General features: G+C 47.8%; 1 protein-coding gene and 1 long non-coding RNA gene across 2 annotated transcripts in view; both read right to left on the bottom strand.

The window, feature by feature from the left end:
• Positions 1–22,438, bottom strand: part of LOC135278413 (uncharacterized) — a 35,082-nt gene extending 12,644 nt beyond the window's left edge. The window contains exon 1 of the long non-coding RNA XR_010345922.1: positions 20,834–22,438. This is a non-coding gene — a long non-coding RNA (uncharacterized LOC135278413). The remainder of the gene's footprint in view (positions 1–20,833) is intronic.
• A 284-nt stretch (positions 22,439–22,722) lies between these two features.
• OPA1 (OPA1 mitochondrial dynamin like GTPase) overlaps positions 22,723–24,520 on the bottom strand; it is a 60,995-nt gene continuing 59,197 nt past the window's right edge. Inside the window, exon 30 of the mRNA XM_064385693.1 lies at positions 22,723–23,381. The gene's annotated coding sequence lies outside the window, so the exon portion shown is untranslated. The remainder of the gene's footprint in view (positions 23,382–24,520) is intronic.

Below are 24,520 nucleotides of genomic sequence, written 5' to 3'. Positions count from 1 at the left end.
CCCCTCTATCTCATCAGCTCTCTGAGCTTTCCTGGCTGCTTATTGTCCCTTAAGGTTGTCCTGTAACTGAGCTGCACACAGGGACATGAGTACAAAGGGACACAGGTACAACTGTGACCCAAAATTAAGCACCAAACTACTTCTGTTGAATTTCAGGGTTTTCTGAGGCTTTAGCCTCAAAGTGAATGCCTGTGAATCTGTAGACTGGGGGGGAAAATATTCCCCTGGCGCAACTGTCGGGTGCCATTCAACTCCACCATGAAATCACAACATTTACTTTGTAGGGCCGTGCCTGTGTCTTGTCAGGGGCACAGCCTCTCACAGCACAGGAACAGGCTCTGTTCCCAGCTCTACCACAGACTTCCCGCATCTGTCTGGAAAAAAATCACTGCGAAGCACATCTGAGAAAATGTTACACACAGCTCCAGACATTTGATCTAACACCTGGCCTAGCTCTCAGCAGCACTGGACACTGCAAACACTGTTGGCCACAACTGGGGCACTTGTAAAATCCAGACCTGATGGATGCAATGGGGATGGAGGGAACATCTGCTTCTTCACTGCACGACACAGACTTCACATTAAGGTACCTTTTCAAGGGAGCTGTGTACAAGTCAAACCAGTTAAACCAGGGAACAGTTGCTCTTTGTTCTGCACACATGCCAGAAATTAAAAGCTCTCACAGTTTGGCACCAAGAAGACAGAGACCCAAAGCTAGTGACTGTGTTTGGAAACAGGAGACATAAACTCTTTTAGTTCTGTTTTCCCACGTGTAAACAGAGGATGCCAGATCCTGGCTGGTACTTAGGACTCCCAGGCATTTGGAAAGCACTGGGGGCATCCCATAGATGGCACAAAAAGCTGCATGCAATACTTCTGTTTTTAAAAAGTTAGTGAGGTGCTGGCTGGACACTAGTAATGTTTGCTATGTCAAGCACAAAACAAGATACTGTTACTCACACTGTAAAACAAATTTGAATACAGGGGCTGCTTTTTGACATTTCATCCACTGTATTATATCCTGTCCTAGACAAAGAATGAGTGTGTGGAAATAGCTGAAAACTGGAGATTGCTTTAAAAGAAGATAAATACAAAGTTTCAAAAATGTTTCTCTGCCTTACTGGATTTTTTTAAATTTTTTTTTTTTTTTCATGTAGCTCTCCCTGTAGAAGTTTTGAGGAGGAATTGCCCGTGACAGTGTTTGCCTTTGACAGGTGCCGTGTTGGGGCAGCACACCTGTGTTGCACAACCACTGCACACAGCAGAGCTGAGCTGCTCTGCAGTGATGGTCTGTGAGAAAGGAGCACTGAACCTCATGCTCCAGCAAGTGTCCATGATCTGGATGTGCCATCTCAGCTGAGGAGGCAGAATGTGCTGCTTGTTCACTGCCCATCACTCCTGATACTGTGATTTTGCTGGTGTTCCAGGAGCTGGAACTCCACTGCAAGAGACCTGGGGATGGGTTTGATGGTGATGTTTGCTGCCGTGGGTTGAAGAGCAATCTCAGGCCTCCTCCTGCGTGAGGTAATGGCAGGCAGCAGGGGTGCTGCAGGCAGCAGGGGTGCTGCAGGCAGCAGGGGTGCCTTTGCTCCCCATTGCCTCAGGGGCCAGTCAGGCAGTACGTGGCTCTCACTGTCACACTCACTGTCACACTCACTGTCACACTCCACCAAATCTGCTGGGACATGCCACGCCAAGGATCACTCCTCACCAGGACTTTTTCGAATAAGCAAAAAAAAGTGAAATGTCAAATAAAATAGAGTAAAAAAAGAAAACAGGCATCTTGTGTTCCTCTTATCTCCTTCATTCCCAGGAATCTCTGATGCCTTAAAAGAGTGGCAACCTTTCTGAAAGCAAACCTTTTTGATAAATGGTGCAGTTATTTATTTTGCAGAAAGCTGAAATATGTCATGGTGCTGTTTTCAAAGTAACACAGCAGCCAACAAAGAGAATCATTGGCGATTTACTGCATGACACTCCATTTGTCTGAGAGGAAGAAAGACCTTGTTTGAACCTCAGGATGTGAACCTGTAATTCCACCAAACCAAAGGCTCTGAAACCTGAAGTTCAGCAGTTTTCTCCCTGAAGATAAAGCTAGGTTTTCCTGTTCCCCATGAATCACCACAACCCTGCAGGCTGCTGTGGAACATGAATTGCCCACTATACAAGAAACACCAGCATCTGTACATGCCATCAGCAAGAGGTGACCAACACAACTGTGCAGCCATCCGTGCCACCAGCTGCTCCTGCTGGTGGTCTCAGGTTGGATGGTGAGGATCAGGAATGAGATCTGGCACGTGGGATGCCTGCTGTATCTCAGTGCTGCACACTTCCAAGTTGCTCCACTGTTTATGATCCCCTCAGCTTCTCCCATGGCATCTGACAAACAAACAGTTATTTTCCCTTCCCAAACTCCCAGCTTTGCCTCATGCTGCCCCTGCTGTGGTATGCTTTAATGATTCACCAGGAGAAATACATGTGAATCCAGAAGCAGCTGCAGGGGCCACCAGTGAAGATTTTAAGCAGAGGGTGACAAACTTGGAGCTGATCTGGAAGTCCTGCTTAACCTAAATCCCCTCTGCCCAACCCAGGACCCTGGCATTCATCCTGCAGCTGAAAATGCAAATGCAAACAGACAAATGCAATCTTTACAGCTGGGATCAGCACTTGCCTCCTGCGGGAAGCATGACCCCACTGCTCTGACTGCTGGCTCTGATGCAACAGGCAGCAATTGCACCAGCCAGGACCTCAGAGACAGCCCAGGGCTGCACTATCACTATGAGATAAACACTCTGAATTGCTCAATAGATCCTGTGATGATCTGAGGGTGGGAGGACTGTGCTTTGGTATTCTGCTCTGCTGACTGGGACACCCATGACCAGCAAACCCAGGCTGACCCTAAAGGGCTGTGGTCCCTTGGGAACAGGCAGCCATCCTCGAGCCAGGCGTGCCCATGCTGCCAGGAAGGGCTGGCTCTGGACACCCAGCTACTCTCCCAGCCACTGACAGTACTGAATTGTGGCAGCAAGCTGAACACAGAAAAACACTGGAGTTTCCAAGGAGAGAATCATGCAGTTGGTGACAGCATTTTTCCCAAGTGTTTTCCACATCTGCAGTGAGTTGCAAGAGGCTTGTCATAAATCTGAACTGCCAAATTCCCTGAAAGAATCACTCCTGACACCCAGGAGGGCAGACCTCCCTCCCCAGAGAGGAGGGCAAGGAGGCAGCTGAGGTGGGTAACCAGACACTTCTTCACTGTCTCTTCTCTCTGCCATGTGCTCAAAGCAGCCTGCCATGGGCACATTTTTGGAGGTTGGACACCTTGGGAAGAAGGCTGCTCAGCAGGCAGGCCATGGGAGCTGGGCTCTCTGCCCAGGAGGAAGGAGAGGCTGCCTCCTGCCCTGCGTGATGAACCCCCAGGTTTTCCCCAGCTCCTTTGGAGAGCAGCTCGGCTGTACCACCCGTGCTGTGCTCACAGGCCCTCCCTGCAGGCTCAAAGGCCCATGTTCCATTCCCAGGGAGAAGTGCTGCCCTCTCACACAATTACAGAGCAACTGCCTTCATCCTGCACGGAGGTTGCTCTGAAGATCACACGTTCACACCAAACAGCAGAGGAACTGGGGAGGGGGACCAGGCGGGTTCTACAAGGCTCTCCTGTAAGAGAAGGATGAGATCAGGGCCAGAGCACAGGACAGGGAATTGGGACATCCAGGTAGGACCTGTGCTGACAGACTGAGCAGCCTGGCAGGCATGGTGACATCCCACGTCTGTGTGAGCCCAGTCCTGCTTAGCTCAAAGCCTTTCTGCTGAGGTCTCCTGTGCTGTGCTGATGCTGGTGCTGTCACACTTGGCATAACATGTCTGTGGGGGATCTGCAAAACAGCTCCAAGAGAGACTTATCTGTGCCACCAATTGCTTCACTTTTTACCATCAAGCTGAAGTGAAACATTTCCTGGTGTTCTGTTGTGGGGAAATGACATTCTTCTTCCCATCTTAGTGTCAAAAGCACAGGAATAACCAAAGTAATGTTGTTGGGTCTTGGGAGATTTTTGGCTGGAAGAGGCAAAAAAAAAAAAAAAAAAAAAAAAAAAAAAAAAAAAAAAAAAAGGAGCAAGGTCCAAGGCAATAAGGGGGATTCAGGCCAAGCAGGGCTCCCAGATCAGTTCTGAGATGCTCCAGGGAAGACCATCCAAACCAGACTTGAACTGCAGTGTGGAGGCAGTTTGTAAAACAAAATCAGTGACAAATCAGTGACCAACTAGCCCCTGCACTCATCCTGCCAGGCAGGTGCCAGCAGCACCATTCCCCCCTCTCTGTTACTGTCATCTGCCACCTGAGAGATCAAAAATGTGAATGCCTGCCTCTGCCAGCCCATGAACCTGGGGTCAGAGTCAGCTGCTTTGACACACCTGTGCCACACCTGTGCCACACCTGTGCCATACCTGTGCCATACCTGTGCCCTGCCCACAGCAGAGCCAAACCTGAGCAAGCTGCTTACTGACAGGGCTTTAGCAGCAGGAAGAATTAGCAGAGAAGCTTTTGTGGCCTTGGAGCTTAATGAGATTCTTTTCCAAAAGAGCCCAGGGCCTCACTGCAGTTTCCAAGCAGAAGGAGATCACCTGAGGGCTTTGAAAGGGAAAGAAGAGGCACTTCATTAGTGCCACAAGAGCAGAGCTCGGCAGGAAGGGAGAGCAGAGTTGAGCCCAGGCCATGCACATGGCAGGGCAGTGTCTCACTCATCTGTGGCATGGACACCTGAGTATGCTGGATTCCAGGTTAAAGGAGTACACACTTGTGCATATTCTGCTATCCACAAGTGAGATGCCACTTAAAGGTCACACTGAGGCTGACCTCTCTGTGATTCCCTAGGAGCAAAATCGGATTTGAAGCTATAATAATTTTAGAAAAAAATACCAGAATTGCTTTTTAGGCTTCACATAGCCTGGGATCTGGTTTCAGGGCCTTTGCAGGGACATTCCATGCCGCTTCCAAGGGCTTGTTAAAAAATACTTCATACCAGCAAAGTTCTGTGGGATTTTTTTTCTTGCTAGTCCTGCAGGCTACCATGGGGAAATTCACTAGCAGGATTTCTGTAGGACTCTGACTCACACAGGAACTTTTATTACTGCTTTTAAATATTTGACTGCCTTTTGGCTGCTGGCAGAAAAGTTATAAAATATTTTACCAGACAAGGCCAGAAACTCTTTATAAAAACATCTTGGCCTGGCATAAAACATATGTCTCTACTTATCTCTGTAGCATGTGCTCAAAGCATTCACATGCCCCTGGCAGTGGAAGAAACTTTGGATCTTCATGTTTCTAGGCTGTGGATAAACAGAGCATCCAGTGTCCTGTGCTCATCTGAGTAGATCTTCTGGTATGGAAATAGTCCTGCTGCAATAGGCAAGATATATCAAATTTGCAGGACTGAAGAGGACGAGGCCCTGGTACAAACTCTGGGTTATGGTTTACATGCACAAGAGCTCTTATTCTTGCAAGTAGTCAATGTCACAGGTTGGGTGGCATTTTCATGCTGTGTGATAAGTTGTTTCTTTGCTTGAAGCCCTTTCCCCTCCATTGTTTTTTCTCCCTTCATCTTCCTCATGTAAATTAAGATGAAACAAAGAAAGTGTCCCACAAACCAGAGCAGAGATGAACTCTGTCCCAGTGCTGCATGGAAGAAAGCAGGAATAAAGTCACTGCCTCTTTCTGTTTTCACAGAAGCAGTGAATCAGGATGTTCTGCTAAAGGGCTGTTCAACAGAAGGACGTGCTTGAATTTTGTTGCTCTACTCCCTGATTATTTTGTCGTGTGATGCAATGATCAAGAGCAGTGGGTCATCACTAAAAGTGACTGCTGCTTACCTGCTTGGACAGCTGTGCTTCAGGAAAGCAACCTGCACCATTTCACTGCGGATTAAGCTCAGATTCCGCATTTCAGTGACTTCCCTCGGGGTGCCCATGACAGGGTCGGGCCCCGCCAGGCAGGAGGCGCAGAGTGAAGATTCCCCAAGGCTGACAGTGCCCTCCTGGCAGTGAGCCCCCCTGCACCCCCCATCCCCAGCACCGCTCCAGCAGCAGCCCCGGGCCCAGGGCGAGCAGCCGTGCCCCGAAGGCGAGGAGCGGGCTTGGTTCGCAGCCTCTTCGTCCCCGGGCCGGCAGAGCCGGAGCATCCCCCGTGTCCGCAGGGAGAGCCGCACCAGCAAGGGCCGCTGGTGCCCTCTGTTGTCACAAGAACGCACAGGAGCTGCCGGGACGGGACGAGCCACCCGCGATGGGCCCACGGGCCCCGCTGCTCTGGGTTCCTCTGAGCTACTTTGGGCTGCCCTGGGCTGCTCTGGGTTGCTCTGGACTGCTCTGGGCTGCTCTGAGGTGCCCTGGGCTTCTCTGAAGTGCTCTGGGCTGTTCTGGGCTGCTCTGGGTTCCTCTGGGCTGCTCTGAGGTGCTCTGGGCTGCTCTGGGCTGCTCTGAGGTGCTCTGGGCTGCTCTGGGCTGCTCTGAGGTGCTCTGGGCTGCCGCGGGTGTTGGGACAGGGCTGAGCCTGCAGCTCGCAGGGAACAGCCCAGGCTCGCTGCAGGGAGGGCTCCGTGCTCCTGCACCCACTCAGGGCAGGAGCAGCTCACTCGGCTCTTTCACTTTCTGCCTGCAGCAGCCAGGGGATCTCAGCGCATCCCAGGATGCCTTCCAAAATAGATAGGGATGATCTGAAACAGTCCGTGGAAATCACATCTGGGTTTCCCGGCTAAACAGTACATGTGCAATGAAATCTGCTTTTTCTTTTAAAGGAAGGAGTGCAGCCCTGCTGTGGCTGATGGCTCAACACGTGCAGAGGCAGCAAGGCATCGTGCTGAGAGCAGGGCTCAGCCCTCGCTGCCCGGCTCAGGGAAGAGCTGCTGGTTCCCACGTCACTGTTCCCAACACCACTTACCAGTGAGCTCCAACACCGACTGGTAATTGGAGTTTGGGCACAGGATCACACCAAGTATTCACAAGGCTGCAAAGTGCTGCTAGGAGTGACACAGTGACTTGTGATTTTCTTATTGCCTTGGCCCAGAGACCCACAGTATGGGCTCTGCAGGCTCTAGCCCCAAAAAACACATCTGACAATCCAGCCTGTAGCACAACTTTCCCCCATCCTCTCTCGGGGCAGCATGCCCCCCACCAGCTTCCAAGCAACAGCAGAGCCCTCTGGGCATCAATCAAGCACAAGGTTTCGGGCTCTGTGAAGCCAGGCTGCAGACTCCCACCTCATTCCCAGATACAGCAGGGTGCTTACATTCCCTGCTCACCCACTAACAGAAGCCCAGCCCTGCTGAACAGGGATCCATGTGTCCTGCAGAGTCCTCAGGCTCAGACACATTTCAAGGTTTGCAGATGATATGATATGGCCATCACCTTAAAAATTAATATATGAAAACAGGGTCTGAACTGGAGCAGACAGATTTGACTCCATTCAGAGCAGAGCAGACACCAGCAAGCAGTGGCTGGGTTCCATGTTCACTGCAATGGTCAGCTGTAATTTTTGTGCACATCACAAGGCAGCACTAGTTTATTTTTAATAAAATATTTAAATTATTATTTTAATACCATTTTTAAGCATCTGTCACAAAACCCCCCTCCTTATGGTCTATACATTTTTGTGTAACCAAATCTTAGCATTAATTGTTGCTGGAGATGAAAGAAAAATTGCTATCTGGTCAACTGAGTAGAAATTTTACTCTTTGTGAATTATCTGTGGAAAGATGCAATTCCTCTATAAGTGTTATTAAAAACAGCTGCAACAATTGCAGCCTCTGGTTCCTGTTAACTCCTTGTTAATGTGGCAGCTCAGGAGTTTCAGATGTAGCAATTACATGCTGTATTTCTGCTGTTTGGGAATGGCAGTAATGACGTACAGGAAATCTCTCCTAAAAAACTGCAGTGCTCCCTTCAAACACCACAAACACACCTGCCTCCAAAGACCTCATTGTGAATATCTGTGGGAATTGCAGGCTAAGGAGTGACAGCCACAGCTGGGGCAGCTCACACAGCCCTGAGAATGAATATCAATCAAATGCTGGGCAGTGCTGTGCCTTCAGCACCAATGACCCTCCCTAGAAGTCAGAGTCTTCTCTGAGAGGGCCGCAGGACTCTGTTTTTCACCAAAGGAAAGTTTTTCACACAGGCAGTCTCAAACTCTGCCCCGTTGCTCGAGCAGCCAGTCACAGAGCAGAAATGCAAGGCCATAGAGCAATCTGGCTGTTCTCTGGGCTCTCACAAGCACAGCTCGGAGCAGACCTTACACTAGCCATGCCAGCTGCCAGAGCAGCCCCAGCCCTGCGTGGTGCTCCCCACGGACAGAGCCTCTCTGCTCACAGCAGAGCCAAGCACTGCCAGGCTGCACAGCCTGCCCTCAGCAACTCCCAGATCAATGCTATTTTATTTAACAATCCCATTTCCTTTTCCTGAATTTCTGGAAAGAGTGTGGCATAGATCCAGGTTTTTCTCTTTAAAGTGCAGCCTACACATGGAAATAAAAACATTCAGAAAGGTATTGGGCGCGCTAATTGACCGAACACCTCCAGCAGCCCCGAGATGACAGGGAGCAGAAAGAGGTGTGGAGCTTCACACCTTGTGCTGCAGCCAGCCTGTTTGCAGTGCCAGGAGTGTTTGTTTGTGCACTGTCTCCCTCAGCTGCCTCTGTATTGATCTGCAGGCAGGGACTGCCAGGCCAGAGCTGGCAGGGCTCCTGCACGCAGAGGGACAACGAGCTTCAGGAAGAATTGATTTCACAACAAAACCCATGTAGGAGCACAGCACACACAGTGCTCTGCCTGCTGCAGACCACACAGGTATGCAGAACTCCTTGCAGTGGCCTCAATATTATTTAGACCAAGTAAATGTTAATATAATAAAAAACAAGTGGCTTAACTGCATTTTGAAGATGGGTCTGATCCTGTAACAAAGCCTTTGTGGACACCCCCGTGCATCTGTATAAACCAGGTAGGATCAGGCAAACTGTTACAAGGATCCTGTTGTGGTGTTACAATAACATCTTCAGGATGTTTGTTCTTCCATCTGCATCCACATCCCCTGAAAGTGCATTGGAAATATTCCCTCCAAAGGGTTCATCCATTGCAATACTTTACAGTGAGAGGACAGAGGAGAGCAAACCCCAGGCTAGAACATGCAAAGAAGCACCCAAGCTGCTCTTTCATGGCCAAGAGCACTCTCTGGTTCATTTGAACTTATGCAGTCAGAGGGAGTTTGGAACTGTTCAGGCTGAAAAAGAGATTTATCAATGTGTATAAATATCTGCAGGGAGGGAGGAAAGACGCCAGAGCCAGGCTGTTCTCAGTAATGCCCAGAGAAAGGACAGCAGGCTATGGCACAAACTGAAACACAAGTTCTACTTAAACAGAAGAAAACATATATTTACTGTGAGAGTGGTCATAAACCAAACAGGGACCAAAGGGAAGCCAAAAAAAGGAAGCTGGTAGTCACATCAAGCTGAGTGCTTTCATTTCTCAGACTGCTTGCTTTCATTTCTCAGACTGCTTGCTTTCTGAATAGGACAGCCAGGATAAGCTTTGCTAGAAATATGTTTTTAGGATTATAAATTTGAAAATTTTACTTTTAAATTATATTTTTTTAAAATAAATTTTAGTTTTTGTTTTATTTTTAAAATATAGTGTTTGGTCATTATTCAGTCTGACCCTGTATTTCTCCAGCAAAGTAGGATTTATATCCAAATGCAACATTTTTCTGGGCTTTTAGATTCACAAGATAAACACAGTAAAACCAGGTATCTTGCCTCATTGCAGGTAGAGAAAAGCACAGATTTCTTGGCATCTCAATCACCCCATGAAGATCAATGGATGATTTTATGCTTTTTTGTGGAGAAAGACAGGATAGGGGGAAAAACCACATATATTGATTCTCAAGCATCAGTGAAATGAATAATAGGGTGAAACATCCTACATAAGTTCTTTGCAGGTCTTGTGAAAGCTGCCTGGCAAGGAAATGTAGCTGTGCATGTAGGTTGTGATTATGCTAAAGAGGCACTAAATTAGTACATTACATGCCCCATTTAGCACTACTGTGCAAAATCTGAAAGTGCTAATACATTTTGTTTCTAGGGTCAAGAATCATTAAAGAATGGATTCATGGTCATTCATTAGCCAGGAAATTAAAGTTTGACAGCTGCTTTTCAGTTCTGATTTCTCTTAAATGGCAGTGTTATATTAGAAGCCTTTTTTTTTTAACCTTTGAGGCTGTGGAATGGTATATCATCCCTAAAGCACAGTATCCCCAAGCCATCCAGCCAGACTTTCTTCATAAGAGCGCTGTGTGGCTTTGAGGAGTATTTACAGGAGCTGGAAATGCTGCTGAGTGCTATTGAGAGTGGTTTCTTGCTTAGCTATATGGCTGTGAATGATCCGGGCTGGAGCTGTAACCCTGCTCGGTTTGCATTACAAAGGCATCCTGCACTGAGCCAGCAGAAGCAGAGCCCTGCAGCCTCCTGTGGGCCGCCAGGAGGGCAAATGGCAGGTGCCCATGTGTGTCTGGGAGAATGAACCTCTTTATTAAAACAAAAGGAGCAAGTAAGCAACAGCCCTCAACTCTCAGCTGGGCTCAAGGGTAACTTGGGAAAAGTCCTTGGTAACCCCGACAAACCTCCTGGGATTAGGGTCTGTGTTCTGCAAAAGCCTCTGCACGTGAGCCTTGTCCGTGAGCTCAGCGGCACAGCTCACGCGAATGCACAGCACAGCTCAGACACCAGGGCTTGGTTTGGGACCTGCAGCCCAAGGGACAGATTAGCTGACACTTGAGAGGCCTTTGTTCCCTGCTCTGCACCAGCACCCACTGCAAATACACAGGCACACATTCCCCTTTACTCTTTTCCAGCTTGCTCCTATGAAATTTATATCAACAATAGGAAGAGTCCTGCTTGCTCCACACACAGACATCCTAATGAGAGCCTTGCTTTATGCCTCCACAGTGCTGTTCTTCCTGACAGGCCTAAAAGCATCTTGTACACTCCAGCCAATGTCTAAGCATCCTCACTGTCATGTGGAGCTAACCCTCATTTTCTGTGTGAATGCAACTAGTTTTTCTAGTTCTTAATCTTTCTGAAGGCCTACTACCTTTCTCTGTAAAAAAGCAGCTCTGAAATGGCAGCTTTGCATGGGAGAAAAGGAAGAAACAAAAGAAAAATTATTCTCAGAAAGCAAAACAAAACCAAACCAACCAAAAAAAACCAAAACACCCCACACACACACACACAAAAACCCCCAAACCCAAGACAACAAGCAGCCTGGAGCCTCCTACTGATCAGAGCCCATGGGTTACCTTTTATTAATAATCTCTGCATCAATATTGCAACTGACATAATACTTAAATATGTTGCATCAAAAATGCCAACACCCAATTGGATTGATCTAGTTATTTGTACTACAAGAGACACTCAGTTCCAGTAAGAGGAATATGTGATATGATCATCTGTATGGCTAAAGAGCAGAACTTAGAAAAAACAGTTATTACAGTTATTTCAGATTCCACTCACCACAAAACACTGTCCCTTCCAGGCAGGCCATCAAATAATGCCAAAAAATTACAAAGTACATCTGAAAAACTTGGACACTTAAATAGCAGAAACAGATTAAATTCAATATTTTATTAATTAGAAATTATTTCCCCCCTTATAAATTGGCAGAATCGAAAGACCATATTTTAATGATAAAACTTTGCTTAGTTCTAAAGATCCTGTGCTCTTTGATAAATTTATGCTGAGTGCATTTCCCTTTTTCTGAAATGTTGCTATCCCCAGAGAGCACAGCATGAGTCATGGAGCACTACCAGCCTGACTCCAGTCTTAAGTGCTTTATCCAGCCCTGTCTTGGAGGTTTTCTGCACCAGCACAACTGGCCATTATCCTTGAGGATTATTCAGGTGCCCTGATGCCCCTTGTGTGCTGTGCTCCCAGCCCCAGGGTGATGTGATGCTGAATCTGGGTCTTGAGCTTGGCCTGGGTAGGAGGAGCTCAGTGAGATCCTGTCTCTGCATGGTGTGATCCCAGGCTACCTTCAGTGCACACCTCAGAGCTTTCATGGTCTGCAAAGTTTCCTGGACCCATACAATTTTTTCCAAGAAGTGCAGCTGATGGTCTGCCATAACCAAGTGACTCCAGGAGCTGGAGTCCTCCTGAGAGCACATGAGTACTTAGAAAATACTCAAACATCCAGATCCTCAAACCAAACCACCGGGAGCTGCTGACACGCAGCTTTGGTGCTGGCAGCCTAAATGGCGCTTTTTCAGTCCCAGCTCAACTCCCTGTTGAATTGGCTGGTACAGTGACAACTGAGCAGGAACGGGGACCCAAACAGCCCTGTTGTGCTGGGACCAGCCTGCACAGGTCCACAGTCAGGTACAGCCATGTTGTGCCCTTTCCTGTTGCTGCTTTCCACTGCTGGCCCCATCCCACTCCAACAGCAGCTCTGGGCCATGCCTCACAATGCTGGTAATTATTCTCTTGCCAGGCTGTGAAAAAACAACTCTAATTAGTGTTTTCTGGAGAAGCCCCCTCCCTGCCACCCTAGGAAAGATGCTGCAGGAGGCAGATGTGGAAGCACAAGGCAGCGGGGCAGAGAGGAGGGTGCTTGCAAATACTCCATGAGGCTCCTGGGCCAAGCGTTATCTCCCGTTTCCTTTGAGAGCCCACAAGACACGGCCTTCCCAAAGCAACCTCTGAGGTGGCCCGTTCAGCTTTTGTCTCTCTCAGCAAAAAAATTTCTGCCCCAGCGGCTCTGAACAAGGCTTCCATTAACTCCGTCCCCGTGAGGGCAGCACGTGGGACAAAAAGCCCAACACTGCGTCCCAGCCCTCAGACAAGCCTGGAAACAAACGTTGCAGGAATTTGTCAGAATAAAATCACCCGCTCGGTGTCACTGCATAAATTTACCTACCTCAGTGCCTATTCAGGGCCCTTCCAAAGGGGCAATATTAACAGAGAGAGATCGGACACCATCTCTATAGCAACACCAACCCAGAAAAGTTATGGTTTCCCCAGCAAAGGGAATCCCTGTTTTAGGCACACCACCAAGTCTAGGGGTTAGCCTTGGTTTTAAAAACAATTCCCCTTCAACTTATTTTTGTTCCTTGCAGTAAAACTTATTTAAGCAACAAGAGCACAGCAACCTGAGTGGAAGGAGAGCAAGCAGAGGATGCCCAGCACAGAAGGGATGGAGCAGAGGGATGGTGTGAAGTGCTGCAACACACACGCCTGTCAGCAATGTAAATCACCAGCCTGCTGCTGTGGGGAGAGCTTTTCTGGTGCTACTAAACTCACAGCAAATCCCAGGGTACAAAAGTTATCTGATGTCAATCTTGACAAAGATCCTTTAACTCAAATCACAGAGACAGGTCTGCTCTATGTGGGGTAGAAATGAATGAGAATTTAGTTATGCCCCAAACTGGATGAGCACAATGCCCCAGTTTGTGCTTACAGAGATTTGAACCTGAGAGCGCAGACTGGGTGACTCATGGGAACAGGCATGAGAAGCAGTGTCATTTGGGGAAAATCAGCCCTTGCAGGGTTATCCACTGCAGAGCCAGCAGCAGCTCCATCTGCGTGCTTTTTATGCTTGTGGCAGGATCCAGTCTTTAGCCTCTGGTAATGTTTTCCATGTTGGAAAGCATTCCAAATGCTTGGAAGCTTGGATCTCAGGTGATTAATTTCTAAATTTGGTATGCAAGGAGCAATTTTGGAAGGCAGGTGATCCAGCAGCATTGCAGACACTCTTACTTCATGATTCTTGACAATTTATGACACTGATCTGCATTAAAACCAGATGAGAAAGCTTGAAATAGCCCCACAATTATGCTTCAGAGAAGCCTTAGGTGACCTTCCATTAACACCTGCTCTGCAATAAATGTTGAGCATCAATTCACACCAAGATGAAAACTGGGCTTGTAGCTGGGTTTAACAAATTCTCAGCACCCCGTGGCTCCCCTGGCTGCAGATTTGTCCTCCTGCACACCAATATCTTAGTGGAGGTATCCCAAATAATGGCAAAGGCTCAACAAGCTCTCCCAGTGGGGGCTTTGGGTGGACAGCTGGAGGAAAGACCCTGAAGTGCCCAGCTGAGCTGTGTCCTCACACAGCTTTCTCCAATTGAAGTAAAGACTTCTAGATCTGGAACTATCATAACTTATTTGAGTCTAATCTGCCTGTCCAAACTCCAGCTGCAAAGTAAACTTGTCCAGCTGAAATACCGCTGGGAAGATTAATGCTTAGCAAATGCATTAAGTGCTGGGAAGGCAGGAGCTAAGGCAGTTGAGATAAATAAGGGGAAGTCTAGTTCTAAGACACATTTGTACAGTTACATTTCAAGTATTCTTGCCAGTAATATGTACTTTGGTATGGCTTCAACAAGTAGAAAAGATAAATTGCAGTATATTTGCACCTGATGGTTTCACTAGGAACATCCTGCAGAGGTGCCTTCCCTTCCCTGTGGCTCCTTTCTCTCACAGATACACCAGATTCCTCCCTCTGCTTGCTCCTCCTTCCCAGAGCTCTGGGCTTTCCCAGCTCCACAGCACTGGGCCCAGCATCAGCAAGCTGATGTGTTCTTCAACATCCTCATAAATGACTTGGACACAGCACTGGGAGGGAGACTGAACAAGCTCACAGACAATACAAAACTGGGAGGAGCTATTGACTCCCCCAAAGGCTGGGAGCCCTGCAGAGAGACCTCAACAAGCCAGAGGGCTGGGCAACCACCAACCATGTGCAGTTCAGCAGGGGAAAGTGATGGGCTCTGCATGGCACAGCCTGGGTGCAGGGACACACAGGGGAATGAGAGGCTGGAGAGCAGTGCCATGGAAAGGGACCTGGGGAACCTGGCCATTGGAAAGCTGAATGTCAGCAGTGCCCTGGCAGCCAGGAGAGCCAACCCTGTCCTGGGGTGCCTCAGGCACAGCATCACCAGCCAGGCAAGGGAGGGATTGTCCTGCTCTGCTCTGGGGCAGCCTCACCTCGAGTGCTGGGGCAGGTTTGGGCAGCACAAGGTAAGAAAGGCACAAAACCATCAGAGAGCATCCAAAGGAGGGCTGTGAATGGTGAAGGACCTTGAGGGGAAACCGTGTGAGGAGAGGCTGAGGGCACTTGGTCTGTTCAGCCTGGAGGAGGCTGAGGGAGACTCTGCAGCTGCAGCTTCCTCCTGGGGGGAAGAGGAGGGGCAGGCACTGCTCTCCTCCCTGTGCTGACCAGCCACAGGACCCGAGGCAGTGGCCTGGAGTTGTGTCAGGGGAGGTTTAGGTTGGATATCAGGAAAAGGTTCTGCCCACAGAGGGTGGTTGGGCTGGAGCAGCTCCCCAGGGCAGGGGTCACAGCACAGCCTGGCAGAGCTCAGGAAGAGTTTGGGCAATGCTCTCAGGCACACGGTGTGACTCTTGGGGATGGTGCTGATCAGGGACAGGAGCTGGACTCGATGATCCTTGTGGGTCCCTTCCAACCCAGCAGATTCTGTGAAGCTTCTTGCCTGGAGCTGTGGGATTCCCCAAGGAAAGATAGTGGAACACATAAGAAAACACAGCAGTAGAAAACCCCACTGCATGGCTCATAAGACCTGATACCCATGGCCAATACCCAATCCCCGTTTATGACAGGAAACAGCCCTCTCCAGATACCTGCCAAAAGCTTTCAGAGACCAGTACTGTCACAAGAGAGGCTCCCTTCTTGGTCTCTTGTTTCTGCCCTGCCAGATTTACTGGATAACATCCTCTGCAAAATGATTCTCTCAGTCCCAATAGTAAGAAATATTTAGAGGCTGAAGCTGCATGTGATAAACAGCACAACCCTTGGCAACAGCAAACCAGACCCTTCTCCTCAGCTGTGACCACAGCTTCTCCTTGTTAAGCTCTTTATGCCATTAAGTGGCCCCACTGGGAACAGCAGAAAGCACAAGTGGGAACATTAATGAAGATCTACAGCAGTACAAGAAAATGCTCAATGAATCAGTGCCTCGTGCCTTATTCCCATGGCTGTGACCTGTCCCCATTAGTAATAGGAGGGAGTTTGAAAGGGGAGAGACCTCCCCTTCCTTTCTCCCTTGAGAAGTTTGTACTGCTTGGCAGTACAGAGGTGCTTGCAGCCAGCAGAGATGAGTTGTTGCCCTCAGGCATCCCTTGTGTGGATCCTCACACCCAAGTGCTGCAGACAGCAGCAGCTGGGACCAGCACTGGCTCTGTCACACCTCTGCTGTCAGCTGGCAGCAGCTACGGTCACTGCACGACCAAACACACACCTTCTCTCGTGACAAAATGTGCACCAGGGCTCAAAAGTGCAACCAGCAGGAAATATGCAGCAGAAAGGGAGGATTAGGAGATTTTTAGGCTGCTTTAGGAAAAGCCAAAAAGCATGCATGAGACATGCTCAGAGGAGAAGCAGTTCTTATGTCCCGAAATGAAGATCTGAGGCACGTGTTCAAAGTGTACCACGGGAGCCCAGGTGCATGGCCAGGGGATTAGGAAGGGGCTTTACACCTGCCCACATTCACTCACAGCTGGGCTCACGCTCTGATCAAGTGGCTCGAGCAGCAGGGGGCTGGGTGAAGGAAGGGGTCAGGGGGATGGAGCTTCCTGACCCTTGCAAAGTGATTAAGACAGACCCAGATCTGACAGAGCCACGAGCTGCTGTGCTCTGTGAATGCCACCAGCAGCTCTCGTCCAGGTCCCAGCCCTGCTCACAGCCCTGTGGAAGGAGGAGTGCTTTAGGGGTTCCTGCACTCACAGCCCTGTGGAAGGAGGAGTGCTTTAGGGGTTCCTGCACCCACAAGGACTTGCTGCAGGAACACATCTGTGCTGGGGCACACCATAAGAACACAGGGGTGTCTATCTGCAGGAATGAAAATTGGTGAAAAACTTGGAAACTTTTTTGATATTTCCTGTACAACCTTGGCAAATAAACCAGTAACCCTGAATTGCTCAACTACATTGAATTCCATACTTGGAGTAATCCAGCCATGGGATAAGGAGATGCATGCATGTGCCTATCCATGGCACAAAAGCAGCTCCAAGGCTGACTGCAGGGAGTTATTCTGCTACACCCTGCTCTTCCCTTGTTGTTCTTAGTACCTAGTACTGCATTCTTTGTCAAGAGTAGTAGCAAGGACTATATGCAATGAAATTAATTTTGCATTTCTTTGCGAGGGGTTTTTAGAGGCTACTCTCCAGCAATGGTAAAATGAGAGCTCAGTGTTCATGCAGGACAGCACTGAGGGCATGTGGGCAGTAATAAGGCTTATACTGAGGGTAGATCAAAGGGTCTCTGGACTTTTAGAGCTTTCTAGCCGGCTTGACAGGAGTCTTTGCAGCACATTCAACATAGGTTTGGGACACTGATAATAAAACTCATGCTGGTACCAGTCAGGCCCATCAACCTTTCCCTGAGACACTGCTTTCTTGCAAAAAGGATTAGCAGTAACATTTGTCTGTGGAAAGGAAGGAACAAAAACTTTGGGTTTGTCAGAGATCCCTGAGAATATGTCAGGAAGTCACAGCCATCCCCTCTTAGACCTGCCTTGCTCCTGATAGATAAAAAAAAAAGAAGTTGGGTTCTGTGTGAGCCTGCTTACCCCTCCCAGTAAGGTAACAATTCATCTGTGAAAAGACTTAGCACTTCCCCACCTTGCTGTAGTTTCCTTAGGCACAATCCACAGCTCCTGCTCTCTCCAAACCCTTCTCCACCTCAACAGCACACCAGAGCATCTTTCTCCAGTTTTCTCTCCTTGGCCCTGGTGTGTGACCAGCACCACAGAGTGAGCCCGTTAGGGGCAGGATGTGCTCCTGCCATTGTCCCAGTGATACTGACACAGTGGCCACCTCTGTTCCTTGCAGGAGAGCTTTCCCCAGATCACTGCCCAGGGACTTGCACAGCCAGGCTCAGGGAGCTGCAGTTAGGGACTGGCTGGTTCCACACACGCATTTATCCACGTGTTTGTGATGGTCTTGTTCTGACCTTGCCACCAGGCAATTGAACCTCAGGGATTTAAAATCTTAGAGAAGGTCAGCCAGACAGCAACCTTCCCTCCGACTGGAAAATCCTGGAACAGGACAGTGCAAAGCAGCCCCTTTCGGCAGGCAGCAGCTCCCAGTCCAAGAGGGCCACAAATCTCCTTAGAAAGAGAGGACATAGAAGGGACTTGGTCTGTTTTGGCTTCCCTGCTGAAAAGCACCATGAAAGAGCAGGTTAGCCATAGCTCACACTGAAATCTGCCTTTCACAGCACAGCAGTGACCAGGTGTGCTATCAGTGGCTCCTCTGCCCTCACAAACACCTTGAGTCCCCAGTGCAATGCCAGCTCTGGGAGCCCAGCTCCAGCTCGTGCTGCCTCATTATCTTCTCAGCCTTGTTGAGCCTTTGTCTCTAGGGTAGATGGTAAACTCTCAGGGGCAGTGACCATGACTCAGTGCACTGAGTGCCAGACAACTGCTGGAGCTCAGTTAATGACCAGACAACTCCCATGGGCCCATTGTCTTAAGTGGGAGTTTTGGCTAAGTGAAGACTTCGGAGATTTGCCCAATAATAAGTCAGTAATTCAGGATGCACTTAAAGACACATTCAATGTGCCTTTGCAGCAACATCCTTGGGAAGTGAGCATTTGTACTCCAGAGCACAACTGTGAGGAAGTCTAATATTAATTAGGAAGCAAACTCAAGGGCCCTGAATAAGCCCTTATAACAAAAGATCTTTTATTGAATAACTGTAGAGGAGTGCAATGCCAAAGTTTCCATGCCAAAGTAACAATAAATGAACTGCAATTAATGCCTTTAAGGCCAGTCTGTAAATTCAATCTTAGCTTAAACAAAACAAGGAGCTTCTAAAAACATCTTTTAAAAACAGTAAGAGGGGGAAAAGAATGAATATAAACTTAAATAAAAAACACAGGTTGATTCAACCTGTTTCAGCTGATAAACGGCATAGTACTTGTTCTGTGCCAAAGTGACACTTGACCTCTATATATCTTCTTAATGAAGTCAGCAGAGAAAGACACCCAGTGAGCCTTTGTAACACTGTAAGCAAGTTGCAAGCTGGGCTTCACTAATGGGAGCTGTCACTTGGTTTTTTCCAGGTCACAAACTAAGAAGAGCAATTAAATCAAATTGGAGGCTGTACAGATTGGAGCAAGCCTCAATAGACCAGGTACCTAAATCATTAAAGACATAGTTCTTTTCCATGATAAATTGTTGAGGAGAGTGAAACATGCTGCTGGTCATTAATCTAGGCTAATCAGCTTGAAAGCTAGGTTGTTTTATTTAGTAATTAACTGGTTATTTGAAAAAAATGATACATGGCCTATAGAGCTGCCATCCAGCAGATAATAATGCAGAGCAGTGGGGAATCTCTTGAGGGCAATTCATGCCTTTTCAATTATAGCCATTGGCAAACTCTGAAAAATGGCTCTAGGTTTGTATTGACACGTAGTAAAGAAAAACACTCCAAGCAACATAGCAGGCATCTTGTGCACGCTGGTAATTGCTCTGGCCTGCCCCTTACAGACTGCACTACAGCAAGCCAAACATTTTGGAGGAATCCTTCTTCCCATCTCTTGGATTTGGTGTTTGTCAGACCCTCCTGCTGGAAGTGGGGGAGCAGAGCTGCTGCATTTCGATGGCCAGCTCTGCAATAAAGGAGCCCAGCCTGCACAGGCAGGGGCTGCATCTCCCCACACCAGTGCTCAGTGACCAGTCTGGACTTCTCCAGAAGTGCTCCATGGGTCCCCAGCTGGCTGAGACCAAATGCAGCCTAAGCAGAGAAGCTGAAGTCAAATGTCTGCAGAACCTGCTGAGCAAGGGCACCGGCTGATCAGTGCTGCTGCCCCACCTGTTTATTGATGGGCAAAACGCTCAGGGCTGGCTGTGCTGCCGTGAGAAGGCATCTTTGCAAGAACACCCTGTTCCTCTGAGAGGAGCCAGTCAGCCCCCTCCCATGGCAGTGACAGGTCAGTGCCACTCAGAGCCAGCCACAGCCATGGCAAAGTTGTTTCACACTCAGCCCTTCATTTTGCACAGGGTCACCCAACACCTTTGCTCCAGCCATGGATGTATAAATAATCTTCCTTTGGTGACCGAGACAAGTCTTTTAGCATCATCAATAATTGCATCCAGGTGTCCACAAAAACCCACCCAAATGCAGGGATCACACAAGTGAACCACATGTCCCCAGAATATTTTTTGTCCTTTGTTAAGTTATATTGAGCACAAAGACAACAGCTCTGGCTCAACAGGCTCCTAACCAGGAGTATCGTGCACACTTGTCCTGTTTTTCACTCTACCCCAGGCATGTGCTGCTGGCTCAAGTTGGAGACAGGATACTGGACTACCCAGACCAGTGCTCTGATGCAGCAGGACTTCTCTTTTGTTAGGTACCTTCTCTCCCTAAGATTCAGAGGGAAAGAAATGCGTGGCTGGCACAGCAGCAGTAAGGATCTGGGCTGGATGAAGGGCAGTGCCCTTAGCAGGTGGGTAAGCACTGTGCAGATGGATGGGCTTGTTGCTCAGTTACTGTATCTAACCAACTGTACTTCAAAAAATATTTCTTGTTTTGAGAGCCTTTGATGGAGATTTCAGAGGCAGGAGGAGAAAAGAAGGAGCCTGATCAATGAGGCAGGAAGCAGCATCCACTGTGCAGAAGCAGCATCCACCATACACACAATGCTTGCACATACAGGCCGTGCAGGGTTATTAAACCTGGTTGTGGGGGTCAGGAGAGCCCCCAAGCCACTAACATCCCACAGAGCAAGCAAAGCAAGTTCCAACCAGCTTAAAAAAGCACCCGCTAATGAAAAACTTTACCAGGAAAGCAGATCACATCAAGGCCACACAGAAGCCTCAGATCCTTTAAGCTGCACTTTGAAGACCAGTGGTGACAGACTGACAGATAAAGGCAAGGTCACAGGCCATGGAGACCCCCTCCAACACACCGTGCAGCTGAGTTGAAAAAAAGAAGAAAAATCATTGTTGCTATTTGACTAAACATTATGAACCAAAAATAGCTGAATATCTCTGATTAGGAGAATTCCAAGGGCTTACAATCCTTGCCACTTGGGGTCCAATTTTCCTCTCTTTCATTATGGGCATTAGGTTTTGGACAATACCAGGGCTACAGAGGGCGTATGTTAAGTTGGCCTAAGCCGGCACCACGCGAACCTTTGCACCCTGTAGGCTACTTTGCTGAATATTTCTGTCTCCAAATGAGCTGTAAAGCTTGCAGATTTTTCTGGCAGCAGCCAGCACAATTCCCATTAACACGTTTCATGAGTATAGTTTTCAACAATATTAATAATTGTCCTCATAAAAGTCCATGAGAGGAACTTAATAGACTACACAGTTTTATTTCCATGAAATTCCTGCTCTTTTAAAAGCTCTCCATGCCTGGAATTAATATTTTCTACTTTCAGATCTCAACCAACTGCTTCCAGGCATAAACTTTCCTACTTCAAGTGGGCTAATGCCAAACGAGAAGCAAAGTGATCTAAAGTTCTGCCAGACCCTGCAAGTTGGGTTAAAAAAGTCAAAGATGAAAGGGGCTGAGCTGCCAGTCACCCCCAGATGACCAGGGTGGGACTTTGGGGAATCATTAGCTCCAAGAAAGGATTTTTTGACTGCACTGAAGACCTCATGAACCTTTGGGAATGCTCACTGCAAGGCCTATCCCACAAGGGATGGCAACCAGCCAGATAGGGCCACACAGACACAAAACCAAGATCCAGTCCCAGACCAGGACATCGGGCCAAGCAAACAACTCACCTTACCTCTGCATCTTGGACCTAACAGGTCTGTTTTCAGCTTATTATAAATGAAATGGTCTTATCTTGAAAATGTTTACCTGAAGCATTACACCTCTCCTTAACCCTGCTGTCTTCATTATCACCTAAAGCCCTCAATTTTGCATGGGGGTGTTTGACTGGGACAATCTTTTCTGAGGCAGTTCTGCCCTTGTTTCTCATTAGAGTAATTGGAAGCAAAGTTCACATCACTGTCCCAGTGATGACTGAGCAAAGCATAACTAACAGGAATGGCATTCTGGGGGACCTGAAAACTGGAACACTGGCAAAATTCCTGAAAACAAAAGGATGTACTTGCTTTCTTGGGAATTTATGCCATAGTTCTCCTGAAAGGTTTAGACTTATTCTTTGCACACCCTATCAGTCCTCTGTCATCTAATTTGATGTGATTTCAAGGTGTTCCTTTTGTCTCTTGGCTACAAATTAAGCCCTACATACAGGAAAGCTATTTCCAGAAGGACTTGGAACGTGGGGATTTCAGGCACAGCATATTTCAGCCATGAGGCATTTCCAGAGAAAAAGGCTGTAGCAAAGCACTAGTTTAAGAATTCTAACAAGCAAAAAAGCCAGCCTTGTACTTCTCATCAGCCACGTGGGTTTGCACAATTAAAGCACAATAGTTTCTTCCAGGGCTTTGTTGAGCCTGGAGTAGCCCTGTGTGAGTGTGCAGTGTGGCATACCCTGCCCATTCTCTTCTCTCTGCAGGTTTGTCTGCCCAAGGCAGCTCCTCTGCTCCATGCTAACCCCTTTCTCCCTAAATGTTGGCATGGAGGTGTAGTTGGCTGAGTTTGAGTAGTGTTCCTGAAAATGTTACGATCAGGTGTTAGTAAACTCCAGGAAATGCTCAGTTCAGGTCACAGTGAAGCCTTTGTTCAAGTATTTCCTTAAACCAGAATGCAATTTTCACATTAGCATTTATTCTAAAATTATCAGGCACAATGAACCTGACAAATTCTGGGAAAAATCTCCTGCAATACGTGAATTAACATTTTGAGAGATAAAAGGTCTTACTCAGGGATTTCTAAGTCTTATTCAGGAATTATTTTCATCCTAAAATCAACTGTGCAGGTAAAAATCAGTGCAGCCAAAAGTTCCAAGCTCAATGCTTACTGTACACTCTGACTATGCATATTTCCACTTTTTCTGAGGTGGAGTTGACGGAGGCTACTTAAAGGCTGCTTGGCTCTTTTCTATTACAGATTCTGATTATCAGTGGCTGAAAGAATCATTACCAACATGTAAGTGTTCACAATAAAATCTCTTCTTCTGGTTGGTTGGTTCCAGTTGATTTCTTTATTGCTGTTGAATATAGACTAAAAAGGCTGAGAATCTGGAGCTTCTTTACTTAGGAACTGGACTTCACATTTATTAGAAGTCTAGTTCTCAAATATCTTCTTAACTAAAATTTGCCTTTTTGGGGTTAAGATAATTTTGAAGAATGTATTTGAAGACAACAGTTTCTGCAGGAGCAGAGTAAATAAACTGGCACCAGTCCATAAGGAACTCCCAGGCTGTCATACACATAAATTCAGTTTTCAAGGCAGGCACAACCAAACCTGTGAAAGAAATAGACAAGTATTTTAAATGGCAATATAAAATGTTCTTGCCTTTGTTTAATACAGAGCCAGCTTCCATCTGTAGAGGAATGGGAGTTTGTTCCATGTCATGAGTCCATCTCCACAGCCTCAGCAGGGTGGAGAGTGCTGCCAGCTGTATTTGGCCTGATGAGCTCCTGCTGCGAGGGAAGCTGGAAGATGCTGCCTCACACAGAATCCAGCTTATTCATCAGAAGGCTGCCATTCCCCTTCCCACGTGAACTCACTGCTGTCTTTACTGAAGTGCCTGGCTGTCCTTTTCCCCTCTGCTCCCTTCACCCAAACAGCCCCCAGGCTCTGGCTGAGCCTTTCTGGGAGCTGCTTCCTCCAGAAGGGAAATCAGGCTCTGCAAGTGTAGTTGTCTCATTTCTAGCACAGAGTGCACATAGATGAATGCCATCTAAAAGGCAAAATCACATGAGCTGAGTGTATTGTATAAAAATGAGCTTTAAACCTGTGGAAGACTCAGACACCAGAACTGGGTAGCAGCTGGGAAATCAGTCTCTGCTGTATCAGGCTTTGGCTGGCTCAGCCAGAACAGCAGCCACTTCTGCCATCCACACTTGCAGGTGACACAAAGATGCTGCAGCTTTATGGGATGGTCAGGCTCATCTCTCTCATAGGGCTGATGGCTGCTTCCTTTGTCTACTTCACAGCTATTGCTGGGAAAAAAAAAAAAAAGTACTTGCTTTTGCAAAAGCAAGAAACAGGTCTGACTTCTCCCTCCTGGCTGGGATTTCAGTCAAGGCAGCACAGTGAAGGCCTTGTTTTCCCCTGAAAGTTCAAGACAGTTTTGTTTAAGGGAAATAGAGGCTTCACCAGCTGCTTTCTGGTAAAAGGAGCCTTATAGACAATAGGTGAATCATACCCAAAAGCAGTCACTTGACATCAGCCACAAAAGCTTCCAGCCTCATGAGCAACGAACCTCTGAACTAATATGGGAAGAATTGCGGTGGCATTTTCCTGAAGCGTGCAGCTTTGTCTCTCCCTTTTGCTGGGAGCACAATCACAATCCCATCTCTCATTCCCTTCAGCTCTGAGTGACCCAAGATGAGTCTGAAATGCAGAATGGTCACAGGACTTGTCTTGTCTCAGCACCT

Source organism: Passer domesticus, chromosome 11 (assembly GCF_036417665.1).
Source record: "Passer domesticus isolate bPasDom1 chromosome 11, bPasDom1.hap1, whole genome shotgun sequence".
In the NCBI taxonomy this organism is placed as follows: domain Eukaryota; kingdom Metazoa; phylum Chordata; class Aves; order Passeriformes; family Passeridae; genus Passer; species Passer domesticus.
Note: the sequence above shows the minus strand (reverse complement) of the source record. Positions and strands in the feature narration are given on the sequence as shown.